The 12,284-nt window shown below is 38.8% G+C and overlaps 1 protein-coding gene across 3 annotated transcripts in view; it reads left to right on the plus strand.

The window, feature by feature from the left end:
• Positions 1-5,161: 5,161 nt before the first annotated feature.
• The window catches only part of LOC112237504 (myotubularin), a 49,730-nt gene continuing 42,607 nt past the window's right edge, over positions 5,162-12,284 (plus strand). For 2 of the 3 annotated variants that reach the window (XM_042328141.1, XM_042328143.1), the window contains exon 1: positions 5,162-5,263. The gene's annotated coding sequence lies outside the window, so the exon portion shown is untranslated. The remainder of the gene's footprint in view (positions 5,264-12,284) is intronic. The other variant, XM_042328142.1, reaches the window with a different exon arrangement.

A 12,284-nucleotide genomic window follows, 5' to 3' on the forward strand; every position in this document is an offset into this window, starting at 1 on the left:
ACAAATCTGGGGACACCTAGCTATCCACTGACGCGATGTGATCATTCTCGCTCATTTTTCAGAATAAAAGCCTGAAACTATGTCTAAAGACTGTTCACACCCTGTGGAAGCCATAGGGAAAGGAATCTGGTTGATATCCCTTTAAATGAAGGATTGCAATGGAACAGAGTAGTTTCAGAAAAACAGCACTTCCTGGTTGGATTTTCCTCAGGTTTTCTCCTGCAATATCAGTTCTGTTATACTCACAGACAATATTTTGACAGTTTTGGAAACTTTAGACTGTTTTCTATCCTAATATGCCAATGATATGCATATTCTAGCTTCTGAGCCTGAGAAATAGGCAGTTTCCTTTGGGAACATTTTTTATCCAAACATCAAAATACTGCCCCCCTTGCTTCAAGAGGTTTTAATAGACTCAAGAAGTTCTTCCTCTGTAATTTGGCCTTCGCACTGATCTTTCTGTACATTTGTTAATTTTCCATATTTGGAAATAATTCCTTACCATAATCTTCATTCAGTGGGAAAGGATGAGATGGAAAAGAGAACATCTGCCTAAAATAATTAGCTTCCTCTTTTAAAATATAATTCAGGGAATCATTGATGACTCCGTCTTCAGTAACGAGTTTCTGCAATTATTTTTTGTTAGCGTTCCTGTATTGGACATTCAGGAAGAATTTTGTGCATTTTTCTCCATATTCCATCCAGTTTGCTTTATTTTTGTAATAGATTACATTAGATCGTTCTTGAATAGGTCCCTCAAGTTCTTTTTGTTTTTCCTCTAACTTATTAGGTATCCCTGTAGTATCATTTTTATTGCTGTCTACCTGTACTATTAGTTCATGGATTTCCCTTGTTAGTCTTGTATCTTTAGCCAGAAACTGCTTTTTTATTATTGATGAATATTGAATTGAATGACCCCTGAAGATACATTTAAAGGTATCCCAAACAATAAGGGGATTTGCTGAACCTATATGATACTGGAAAATTCAGTTATACATTCTTTTGTCTAAGTTAAAAATAAGTTGTCCTCCAGTAAACTTTGATTAAATTTCCAATATCCCCATCCATGTGGAAAATCTATAAGAGATGTGAATGCCAAGTAGATGATGATCTGATCGCATTCTGTCTCCTATTAAAACTTTTTAAATCTTTGGTACAAGAGAGAAAGAGACAAGAAAGTAGTCAAGACGACTAGCTTGATTAAGCCTCCTTCATGTATATCTCACTAGGTCGCGATTTTTAGTCTCCAAATATCCACTATTTCTAATGTATCCATAATATTTGTGATTTCCTTAAGGGCATAGTGATGATAGTTTGTAGAGTGATTACCTTTACGGTCCATTGAGGTACTTATTAACACTGTGTTATAGTCTCCTACCATAATGATTAGATCATTTGTTTGAAGAGGTGTGGATCATCCTGATTTGGACCATATTAATAAATGAGCCAAATCTCATTTTCGTCCACTTTCATATTCAAAAGGATCCACCTTTCGAATCATTCCTGACTATTTGTACATTCGGATTGAAATTTTTGTTAATTAATATCATCACACCCATTGTGTTCCTTTGTCCATGACAGAAAATTATTTCACCACCCCATTCCTTTTTCCATGCATCTTCATCTAAGGATGTAGAGTGAGTTTCCTGTAAACAGTATGTTATATTCCATTTATTTTAGCCATGTAAAGACTGACCTTCTTTTTTTATAATCAGCTGAACCGTTACAATTATAACTGGCTATACTTATTTCACCCCTTACCATAACTAGATACTCTTCTCAGTCTGTCACGAATCCCGCTTCCTGAGTCTGTGTTTGCCTGTGTTTCTGTCCTGGAGTGTGTTTCCGGTGTCCTGGAACGCACCATGTTTGGTTGCCGGGCGAATTAGCTTGTTGGGAGATCGATGTTCCCCGCACCTGTATCCCATCAGTAATCTGCACACCTGGTCCTGATCATCACCTCTCCCCTTCAAAAGCTCTGACCTGACATCCATTCCCTGCCGGATCGTTAGCCATGAACAGTATGTTGTGCCATAGTATCAGCCTCAAGTTGGATAGAATTTGTTTTGTTGTTTTTTACGTATTGCTTGCCTTAAACTTACCTCCGTTTGTTCTGTCTTCAGTTACTCACCCAGATCATTTACCCCATTTCCCGCCTGGTCGTCGGAGGATTCCGCTACCCCATTGGATCCACCTATTTACTCCCATCAACTCACCACCGCTGCCCGCTACGCCACCTGGATATATCTACCCATTCACATTCACTTGTAAATAAATACTCACCTTCTTCCTACTCTCCTTGTCCTGGTCTGCTTCTGGGTTCGATTTTGAAAGAACGTGACACAGTCTAAATGGACCATAATTCGTGCTTGTAAAGTTACTGCCAACATAGGTATTATGAAGGTCAAAACTAGAGCGTCAAATGTCTGATATTTAGAATTCCAGAAATAGGTTCTAGCAATATTTGTTTTGTTCCCTTGCCTGTTTGCCTGTGAGCCAATGCCACAAAATTGAGACAAGATATTATGTGTGTAGCAAATTGTATTATTAATAAAACCTCAAAGGAAATGCATAGCAACCGTCTGCAAAACCTGGGCGTTTATATATCTGACACGTATCAGTTCCGTTTTCTATAGTTCTCACTGGTTCATTTGTTTGTGTGTGTGTGTGTGTGTGTGTACAGGCAACTGGTTTTCAATCCACCATGTGACTGTTTGTCACATTCAATCTACAGATGTACAGTATTTCTTCCACTGTGTCAGCAGCTATGAGAATAAAGGCTAACCCAACAGGGAAAACCTGCCAGCTCTCATCACACTCCAGAATTAGACATTCATCCATGTTTCTCAAACATCAAATTTCAAAGTTGTTCCAAATGTCAGGTTTAAGGTTAGAGTTATGTCAGGGATTAACTACAAATTCTTAAAGTTAGGTATTAACTCTGAACGGTAAAAGGTTAAGGTTTGGGATAGGCTTAAATGTTTTTAAATCAAAAGCAACTTTCTATGCTTACTCCCATCCTCCATCCCCATCCACAACACCCTAGCAAAACTCAAACCTACTTGAAGGTAACACTGTTGCCCCTAGTGGCTGGATTCCATGTCATCTCCTCAGACATGGATGGATGTTGAATACTGACTTTATATAACAGGTGACCTTGCTGGTCAAAACATTGTTGAAATTACAGAACATCATAATGAATGTAATACTGGTTGTAATGATGTCATAATTAAGGTAAAACTGGTTGATATGGTGTCATAATGAATGTAATACTGGTTGTAATGATGTCATAATTAAAGTAAAACTGGTTGATATGGTGTCATAATGAATGTAATACTGGTTGTAATGATGTCATAATTAAGGTAAAACTGGTTGATATGGTGTCAATGAATGTAATACTGGTTGTAATGATGTCATAATTAAGGTAAAACTGGTTGATATGGTGTCATAATGAATGTAATACTGGTTGTAATGATGTCATAATTAAGGTCAAACTGGTTGATATGGTGTCATAATGTAATACTGGTTGTAATGATGTCATAATTAAGGTAAAACTGGTTGATATGGTGTCATAATGAATTAAATACTGGTTGTAATGATGTCATAATTAAGGTAAAACTGGTTGATATGGTGTCATAATGAATGTAATACTGGTTGATATAATGTCATAATGAATCTTGCCCACTGTGGAAATCACTCTCTGAACCCCAGTAACATGGGCTGCCTATAACTAGGGCCTGGTGAAGTAATTGATCAGGAAATGCTTGTTTTATCTATAGTATATAATTAGGATCAGGAGTTTTTCCTGACATGCTTGGCCTGACCAGAAAGAACTCTTGCCCTTACTATGTAGGCTATGACACAAACCTATGGACATAAACTCTGCCTATTGACAGTGCTTGACCTGGACTGAAATAAATGAGGTCCTGGTATTCAGCTTCAGTGAGCTCCTGCCCAAGTCAAGCACTGCCTACTGAACCAAATCACATTACATACATGGACCTCCTTCTGGAAATTCTGCTTCCTGATTCTTTCACTATGTAACTTTAAAGCATTTTTTAAAACTAGGCAAGTCAGTTAAGAACAAATTCTTATTTTCAACAACGGTCTACCCCAGCCAAACCCTAACCTGGATGACGCTGGGCCAATTGTGCGCTGCCCTATGGGACTCCCAATCACAGCCGGTTGTGATACAGCCTGTAATCGAACCAGGGTCTGTAGTGATGCCTCTAACACTGAGATGCAGTGCCTTTGACCGCTGCGCCACTCGGGAACTTCACAAGTCTGGGAGTCAGCGAGGTAAAAATATGTTCCCAGATAGGCTGCCAAAGGCTTTTTGCCCCGCCTGATTCCCCAGTTGCTCAAGAAATCCAGTGTATATCATGCAATTGGACACATTTTTGGGCAGGGGCATGGAATGGCCATTCTCTAAATCCCTGGCATCGGCAGCTTTCAGATGTTTTATCAAAAGCACCACGGCTGTGTCTCAATGGCTCTCTTTCCTTGTATATTTCACTGCTTCCTTCCCTCATGTATCTTGTTCCATGATCACTGATTTGTCAAGACATAACAGGACGGGTGAAAGCATGGATGGATGAGTAAATTCCGGTCTTTGCAATGACAGTGGTCTAACTAAGTTTCTGTATAATGCCTGTATGGTATAGGATCAGGGAGTCTCCCTGTCTCTAATGTAAATCTGGCTGAGTAATAGGCCTAATGAGTTTAGGGGTTAATGTTAAGATCAGGGGAGGCTGGTGGGAGGAGGTATAGGAGGACGGGCTCCTTGATAATGGCTGGGATGACACGAATGGAACGGTTTCAAACACATCAAACGTATGTTCCATTTATTCCATTACAGCCATTACAGTGAGGCTGTTTTCCTCTAGCTCATCCCACCAGCCTCCTGTGGTTAATATAAAATACGATAAGCTATAATAGCTGAGCTTACACTTCCCCTACCTACTGTCGGTCATATTTCAACAGAAAACAATGTAAATTTCCTTGTCTATATTTCATATCAATAAACACATGAATACAATATAGCCGCGGAAAAAATACCATAAACCATTATAGCTGGAAATATCAGGATTTACCGTTTACCAATGAAAAATACAACTCCCTAAACTCTTTGCAGGGTCCAACTTGACAACCGTCCAATCCGCGTCATGACAGCTCCGCACGTGACTCTGGGTGAAGTTCTTCTTCCTGAGAGCGGTGCAAAACACACCGACAAAATTCGGGAACGGAGAATAGCAGTTTGTGGGTAAGTAACATAAATCACGAGGAAAATATCACGGCGTAGACATTTTTGTGGGCTTTTCGAAAGCGGTTGGTTGATGTTACATTGTGCTGAGACGAAAGAAATGGTGTTATTTGAGTTCTAAAGTATCTATCGGTTTGTTTTTCTGGCCTTCGCGGTTTCCTGGTCGCGACTCGCTCCATGATGTCTATGCACTGACCCGAGCGTTGGCGCTGGAATGGGGCAGGGGCGAAGTTGTAAAAGTTGGGTTGTCGTCTGTTTGAAGCCTTCATTTGGATTAATTCAGTTCAGTTGGTAGTTATTGCTTGTGTTTAAAATGTTATTCGTGCCGTAACGTATTTAGGGTTGAAGCAGAATGTTTTTTCCCCCCCCACACATTGAAGCTAGTTTCGCATTCCATTTATTCTACGCCTCACTAGCTTCGGGGCAACTAGGCGAGTTTGTTGGGACATTTAATGTTGCTGATCAGTGGTGGAAAAATTACCCAATTGTCATACTTGAGTAAAAGGAAAGATACATTTTTCATAGAAAATTAAAGTCAAGTGAAAGTCACCCAGTAAAACAAATACTACTTGAATACACGTATTTGGTTGTACATATAAGTTATTGCTAAAACATACTAAAGTATCAAAAGTAAAAGTGTAAATAATTCCACTAATTTACGGATAGCCAGGGACACACTGCAACATTCGGACATAATTTACAAACTAAGCATGTGTGTTTTGTGAGTGTCAGATCAGAGGCAGTAGGGATGACCAGGGATGTTCTCTTGATAAGTGTTTGAATTGGACCATTTTCCTGTCCAGCTAAAGCATTAGAAATGTAACGAGTACTTTTGGCAGGGAAAATGTATGTAGTAAAAAGTACATTTTCTTTAGGAATGTAGTGGAGTGAAAGTTGTCAAAAATATAAATAGTAAAATACAGATACCCCCCCAAAACGACCTTAAGTACTACTTTAAAGTATTTTTCACTTAATTACTTTACACCACTACAGTTAACATTACTTGATTTTTGGGAGTCTGGCTAGCCATAAATGTATTATTTCATATAATCTTAGTGATATGGTTTAATTCAAAACATGACTGATTCATTTCTCATGTTGTTGCATTGCAAGTTTCACTTCACTTGGGACATTCCCATGCTACTTTGTTGCTATTTGCCCACTGACTGGATACACATTGAAAGTTGGTGTTTTCTAGCCCTTGATCACGACTCTCAGTTCCCTTACATTACACATAAGTAATTGGATCAAGGCGTCTTCCGTACGGGGGAGTTGTGTTAAGAGCCATGGCGATTGGTCTGAACATTAACACACCTCTTTTGGTACGGTTTTGGAAGCACATCAGCAAGAAATAATTTGCGAAAAACAAAAGGTTAAATTGATACACACCTTTTTCATAGGGTTAGTGTCCCCACACTGCCATATCTCCATGTTACAGCGCTTGTTTACAGGAAACGGACAGAAGCGACCACCTGTGCTAATTAGGGTAAGTGTACGTATTTAGCCCACTAAAATAAAAGTTTAGACATTTCTAACATATACTGCCCTAATTTTGTATTTTAAAAAAATAGAGTTAAAATGTGAAAGATTAATCTCTCATATGAAGCTTTATGACTTTACTTAAAAAACCTCTTGGAACTAGGGGGCACTATTTAGTTTTGGAAAAATAATGTTCCCAAAGTAAACAGGCTATTTTGTCAGGACAAGATGCTAAAATATGCATATAGTTGACAGCTTAGGATAGAAAACACTCTAAAGTTTCCAAAACTGTAAAAATATTGTCTGTGAGTACAACAGAACTGATATTGCAGGCGAAAGCCTGAGAAAAATCCAATCAGGAAGGGACTCTTATTTAGAAAGCACTGTGTCCCTATTGAGCAGTGAATGGGATATCAACCAGATTCCTTTTTCTATGGCTTCCCTAATGTCTAGTGTCACAATACATAGTTTCAGGCTTTTATTTTGAAAAATGAGCCTGAACGACATTGCGTCAGCTGGTGGCTCTCAGTGTTTTGTGCGTAATAGACAAATGCCACCATTGTTTCTCTCTTTCCTACTAAGAAGCCACCTGTCCCGGTTGATATACTATCGAATAGATATTTGAAAAACACCTTGAGGATTGATTATAAACAACCTTTGCCATGTTTCTGTCGATATTATGGATCTAATTTGGAATATTTTTCGGCGTTGTCATGACCGCAGTTTCCGGTGGATTTCTCAACCAAACGTGAAGTACAAACGGAGGTATTTCGGCTATAAAAATCATCTTTATGGGACAAAATGAACATTTGCTGTCTAACGGAGTCTCGTGAGTGAAAACATCCAAAGCTCATCAAAGGTAAACGATTTAATTGGATTGCTTTTCTGATTTTCGTGACCAAGCTGCCTGCTGCTAGCTAGGCATAATGCTATGCTAGGCTATCGATAAACTTACACAAAAGCTTGTCTTGCTTTTGCTGTAAAGCATCATTTCAAAATCTGAGACGACAGGGTGGTTAACAAAAGGCTAAGCTGTGTTTCAATATATTTCACTTGTGATTTCATGAATATGAATATTTTCTAGTAATATTTTTTGTCTGTTGCGTTATGCTAATTTTATCTAAAGTATAAGTATATGAATGTCCCCTAAAGTTATTAAAATAAACTGATCATTGCTATTCATCATGAAAGTAGCACTTATAACGGGTGTGTCCAATCGTATCCACAGAGAGCAGTGTAGAGTTAGGTTTTTGTTCTTCACAACCAGGACACACCTGATTCAACTAATCATAGACTTCATTCAATACATGATTAATTGAATCAGGTGTGTAATTACTTGGTTAGAACACCACCCTGGTCCCTCTATGGATATGAAGCCATGCACAAAGACCATAACCACTTTAAATGAATTATCTGAAAGCTGATTCACATTTGCTGTACTACTATTCTTGTTAATTTGTTCAACTTGTCTTCCTAAAGCCTATCTGAAGACAGTTTTTAAAATCTCCCTCTACTGTGTCTTAAAAAAGAGTAGTTGGACCAAAAAATAGAATTGCCTGGATGAATGGAAAACAAAAATATGACAATGCCCCGGCCCTAACTGCATGATTAGTTGCCCAATAGTAATCTTCTTATCCCTCATTTGTTTGCATTTTTGTCTACTTGTAGATCTTATATCCCTCAACCCTGAACTAATTCTTCTCTCTCAGCATCAACAACTACCTGTCCACTCCAAATGTCTTGGAGAGAGTACAGAGGTTTCTAATCTTGGTTAAGGCACCATGACTATATGCATAATATCCTTAACTGTAGTTGTTGTGTGTGTGTGTTTCAATCAACTTAAATCTGAACAAAAAAAAAATTTATGTTCATTGAATATTAGAGATCAACACTATCCCTGTGTTTCAATGCATACTGGGCTAAATGTGAGTATACTGGGCTAAATGGGAGTATACTGGGCTAAATGGGAGTATACTGGGCTAAATGGGAGTATACTGGGCTAAATGGGAGTATACTGGGCTAAATGGGAACAACTGATTTATGTTGAGAGACAAAATAGCAAAGTCTACTCAAAATATTTTGAGGCCGATGGTTTGGGCTATAAATATTAGAGGTCGACCGATTTATGATTTTTCAACGCCGATACCGATTATTGGAGGACCCAAAAAAAGCCAGTACCGATTAATCGGACAATTTTATTTATTTGTAATATTGACATTTACAACAATACTGAATGAACACTTATTTTAACTTAATATAATACATCAATCAAATGGATTTAGCCTCAAATAAATAATAAAGCATGTTCAATTTGGTTTAAATAATGCAAAAACAAAGTGTTGGAGAAGAAAGTGCAATATGTGCCATGTAAGAAAGCTAGAGGCGATATGTGCCATGTAAGAAAGCTAGAGGCGATATGTGCCATGTAAGAAAGCTAGAGGTGATATGTGCCATGTAAGAAAGCTAGAGGCGATATGTGCCATGTAAGAAAGCTAGAGGCGATATGTGCCATGTAAGAAAGCTAACATTTAAGTTCCTTGCTCAGAACATATGAAAGCTGGTGGTTCCTTTTAACATGAGTCTTCAATATTCCCAGGTAAGAAGTTTTAGGTTGTAGTTATTATAGGACTATTTCTCTCTATACCATTTGTATTTCATTTACCTTTGACTATTGGATGTACTTATAGGCACTTTAGTATTGCCAGTGTAACAGTATAGCTTCCGTTCCTCTTCTCGCTCCTCCCTGGGCTCGAACCAGGAACACAATGACAACAGCCGCCCTCGACGCAGCGTTACCCAAGCAAGGGGAACAACCACTCCAAGTCTCAGAGCGAGTGACGTTTGAAACGCTATTAGCGTGCACCCCGCTAACTAGCTAGCCATTTCACATCGGTTACACCAGCCTAATCTCGGGAGTTGATAGGCTTGAAGTCACAAACCGCGCAATGCATGACGCACAAAGAAGAGCTGCTGGCAAAACGCACTAAAGTGCTGTTTGAATGAATGCTTACGAGCCTGCTGCTGCCTACCATCGCTCAGTCAGACTGCTCTATCAATTCATAGACTTAGTTATAACATAATAACACACAGAAATGCGAGCCTTAGGTCATTGATACATTGCACAATCTTCAATGTTATGTCATAATTATGTAAAATTCAGGCAAATTGTTGCATATACACTAACTCTGCGTGCAATGAACGCAAGAGAAGTGACACAATTTCACCTGGTTAATATTGCTTGCTAACCTGGATTTCTTTTAGCTAAATATGCAGGTTTAAAAATATATACTTCTGTGTATTGATTTTAAGAAAGGCATTGATGTTTAATTGTTAGGTACACATTAGCACAACGATACGCACCGCATCGATGATATGCAATGCAGGACACGCTAGATAAAATAGTAATATCATCAACTATGTGTAGTTAACTAGTGATTATGATTGATTGTTTTTTATAAGATAAGTTTAATGCTAGCTAGCAACTTACCTTGGCTTCTACTGCATTCGCGTAACAGGCAGTCTCCTCGTGGAGTGCAATGAGAGGCAGGTGGTTAGAGCATTGGACTAGTTAACTGTAAGGTTGCAAGATTGAATCCCCCGAGCTGACAAAGTTTAATCGGTCAACCTATAATAAATGTACACTATAGAATCCTATATTATGCTTAGTTAGTATTGAACAATATTGCTTTATTGTAATTTACATTCTTTATAGAGTGAATGCCTTTTGTGCTACTGTTCCCTTTAAGCCCACCTGAGATAAATATCACATTTACAAAAATGGCATCTATGTTCATTTAATAGTAAAATAAGACCAAATACATTTAAATGTAAGGTGTGAATTCCTGAATCTATAATCTTGTAGTTCACAGTTATGTTGCTCCTGTGTGACTGTGGCACGACTGCTAACATGAAAAACACATATTTTCAATTGTCAAGAAGTAGTCATGAATGCTCATGAAGTATGTTATCATGTGCATGTATCGGCACATTCATCTCAGATAAGCGATCATACTTTTCGTAAACTCAAGAGAAGGTACAAAAGTTTTTTTTCAGCTTTGATATTGGCAACTAGTGGAAACTTAAAAAACTGTCAACTAAAACATCTGATTGGCTTAGAACAGTGGTCACCAACCGGTTGAGCGTGATCGACTAGTCCATCTCCAAGACATTTCTAGTCGATCGCCAAACATTTCAGTAAAAAAACAACGATAAAGCCTTGCGTTCCTATTTTATTTTTGTATTCGTCTCACGCTGTTAGTGGTAGAGGTGCAGACGGTTTCAGCTGCACTGTGCGCCGGATAGTGGAAGTGTTCCGATTTTGGACCATTTCATGTGTCTGAAGGTACAAACCGGAGAGAATAAGTCCACTTTAGGCCTACCGCTGGCTTATTGGATGGCACAGATGGCCGTGTCTGCAAAGCAAAAAAAGTTACGGATATATCGACCAGGTGAAATATTTGAAATGTCAGAAAATGTTTATTTGTTTTTATATTTCAATCCAAAGATGGTAGTGAGCTGAATAGGTCTGTTTACCCTAGCTATCTAGCATGCTCAGAACACCTGTGTGGAAGTGGAAGTCGGGAAGTGTAGCAGAAGAAGTGTGGTTTGGTCAGATGGAGGCACCCATAGTTGTATGGATCAGTAACTGCTACAGTAAGTCACTTTTTTATTTGAAGGTTTCTTTCTCGCTGATGAAAGATAAGGGTCATATGTTTCAAATGCCGTCTCGCAATCAATGATTATTGACGTTTCCAAACGTTAAAACAAAGCATCAGGATTTTAGTTCACATGAGCCAGTCGCTGGTAGGGCTGAGCCATGAAGGCAGTCAAATTCCATGTGACAGTTTAGTCACGGTAAATAGGCTTCTCCAAACTGTGATGCTGCTGATGGTCATTAGTAGCCTACCAAACTTGCTAACTGCCTGGTACTCAGCACTCTATTGTCCATCTATTCACTCTGACAACAATGCAAATATCATCGGAAATCAAACATTTCATGAGAGCCCATGAGCTCATGTTGCGCAACATTTCCATAGGCTATGCAATGCTTTAGAACAGAGTGATGGCCTCTTAAGAGCAGGATCCCATTTAGCTTTCTATAGGCTAGGCCTATACTATCCGCTTTCTATAGGCTAGGTCTATACTATCCGCTTTCTATAGGCTAGGCCTATACTATCCGCTTTCTATAGGCTAGGCCTATACTATCCGCTTTCTATAGGCTAGGCCTATACTATCCGCTTTCTATAGGCTAGGCCTATACTATCCGCTTTCTATAGGCTAGGCCTATACTATCCGCTTTCTATAGGCTAGGCCTATACTATCCGCTTTCTATAGGCTAGGCCTATACTATCCGCTTTCTATAGGCTAGGCCTATACTATCCGCTTTCTATAGGCTAGGCCTATACTATCCGCTTTCTATAGGCTAGGCCTATACTATCCGCTTTCTATAGGCTAGGCCTATACTATCCGCTTTCTATAGGCTAGGCCTATACTATCCGCTTTCTATAGGCTAGGCCTATACTATCCGCTTTCTATAGGCTAG

This window comes from Oncorhynchus tshawytscha, linkage group LG10 (assembly GCF_018296145.1).
Source record: "Oncorhynchus tshawytscha isolate Ot180627B linkage group LG10, Otsh_v2.0, whole genome shotgun sequence".
In the NCBI taxonomy this organism is placed as follows: Eukaryota; Metazoa; Chordata; class Actinopteri; order Salmoniformes; family Salmonidae; genus Oncorhynchus; species Oncorhynchus tshawytscha.